At 47.4% G+C, this 1954-nt stretch overlaps 1 protein-coding gene across 2 annotated transcripts in view; it reads left to right on the top strand.

The window, feature by feature from the left end:
- The first annotated feature begins 237 nt into the window (after positions 1-237).
- Positions 238-1954, top strand: part of ZCWPW2 (zinc finger CW-type and PWWP domain containing 2) — a 149775-nt gene continuing 148058 nt past the window's right edge. For both annotated transcript variants that reach the window (XM_075548940.1, XM_075548941.1), the window contains exon 1: positions 238-417. The gene's annotated coding sequence lies outside the window, so the exon portion shown is untranslated. The remainder of the gene's footprint in view (positions 418-1954) is intronic.

The raw sequence follows: 1954 nt of genomic DNA, 5'->3' as shown, positions 1-1954 counted from the left end.
GGGAGGGCTTCCGGGAAGCTGACGGCTTAAATGTGACCGTTGCACTACGTGTCCCGTGAGCCTCCGCGGCGAGACGGGGCGGGCTGGACTGGTGCGACGCGAGAAGACGGAGGCGGAGACAGAGGCGGAGCTGGGTAAGCGCGTCTTCCGCCGTCGGGACGGTGAAGCCTAGGTCTTCCATCGGTCCCTCAGGGCCGCCCTTCTAACCCCGCCTTTTCCGCAGACGTCCGCAAGGGGGTTCCCGAGCGTGGGGTACGTGCCGGCCTCGCGTCCCAGCCCGCGGTACGCTGGCCGTGTGTCGCCTCAGCGTGGCCGGGACTGGGGAACTCTGGGAAGACAGTCTTGGGGGGAAGCCTCACGCGAACCCTCCGGCCATGATTTGAAGCAGAAATAAGGTGAATGGTTAAAAAACCACAGGTACGCAGCAGAAATCAAACGAGGGTTTCCGCACGCCGGTCCCTTTAAACATAGGAAATCTTTATAAATTGGGGGTTCCAAGAGACGAAGGCGGAGCTGTGGTTACCTTTCATTTTCCACTACGCTTGGTTATTTCTAGATCGTAGTCCTGGCAGTGTGTAATTCGATCCATTACAGTCTTTAGGCGTCGCAGCCAGAGGGAGCGCTCCAAAATGAAGGGCTGCTTCTGGTTTAAAACAAAAGCAAACTCCCTGTAGTGGAGTCGATGCCGACCCTTAGCGACGCCATAGGACAGGGTAGAACTGCCCCTGTGAGTTTCTGAGACTTCAACTCTTCACAGGAGTAGAAAACCCCCACTTTGTCCCGCAGAGCTGTTTCTGGGTAAGCAAGACCGTAATCGTAGAAAATGTACCTTCCCTAGCCGACAGTTAGCAACACTAATGTCGCCACTCCCAAAAGTATGCTATGAGTGCATACTTTACCAGGAGGAAAGGGGTTAGAACCCGCTTTCTCAGAAAGGACGGACAATTAATTATGGGCAATATATGAAGTATATTCCTACATCCCGTGACAACATATCTATGAGCATGTTGTGAAATACGCAATGTTACAGAGGCTGAGCGGGTGGCAGAGTGGTCTCTAATTAAATCAGACATCGGAAAGAAAGGGGACTTTTGAATCACTAGATTGTGGTCTGGGAGGAGCCATCATGGCATAGTGGATTACGGAGTAGCTGCAAGCGTCTGGGTCAGTAGTTCAATACCATCAGCGCCCTCCACTGGAGAAAGACTAATGCTTTCTACTTCCTTAATGAGTTACAGTCTCATACCAAAGTGAGACTGGTGATGTAATGCTTTAAGCACAGATTCGTAATTCTATTGGCTGCTGAAAAATAACACTTGCCAATCTGCTCCTTCATGGATTAAACCGGTTCCTTCAGTTGATACTATTTCATGTTGACCCTGTAAAACTATAGAACTGCCCCACAGGTTTTCCAATGCTGTAAATTCAAGGAAGCATATTGCCACAGCTTTTTTAAGCCGCTTTTATTGTTGACTCATAGCAACCCTATGTAAGGTTCCGGAGGCTGGAGCACATAGCCCAGTGCAGTGCTTACCTGGCAGAGCCACCAGGCTTCTCCCATATAAATTGAAGCGTGGCAACTCTGTCAATTGAGGTTACTCAAGAGTTAGAAGGACTAGAGAACACTCAACAGAAGATTTGTAAATGTTAGCTGGATGGCTACTAGTTTCCCAGAGCAAGTCTTAACCCATTAAAGTTTACTAGAAGACTCCTTTAGTATCCCACCCCCCAGGAATGTTCATTTCCTCCCCCAAAAGAGTTGTAAAATACATCATCTAAAAGAATTCTGCCCTATACCAAGTTTTGGATTTTATATATATATATAAAATCATTATAACAGCCTGAAAATTTCAGAGTAACTGGTTTAAAGAATAAATTTTGTTACAGAATGGTTATTTTGGAATGAATTAAACACTCGACACAGACACTTTTAAAAGTATTCTGTTTATTTTTT

The sequence above is a fragment of the Tenrec ecaudatus genome, chromosome 4, assembly GCF_050624435.1.
Source record: "Tenrec ecaudatus isolate mTenEca1 chromosome 4, mTenEca1.hap1, whole genome shotgun sequence".
Classification (NCBI taxonomy): domain Eukaryota; kingdom Metazoa; phylum Chordata; class Mammalia; order Afrosoricida; family Tenrecidae; genus Tenrec; species Tenrec ecaudatus.
The sequence above is the reverse complement of the archived record's forward strand: the minus strand, read 5'-3'. Positions and strand labels throughout refer to the sequence as shown.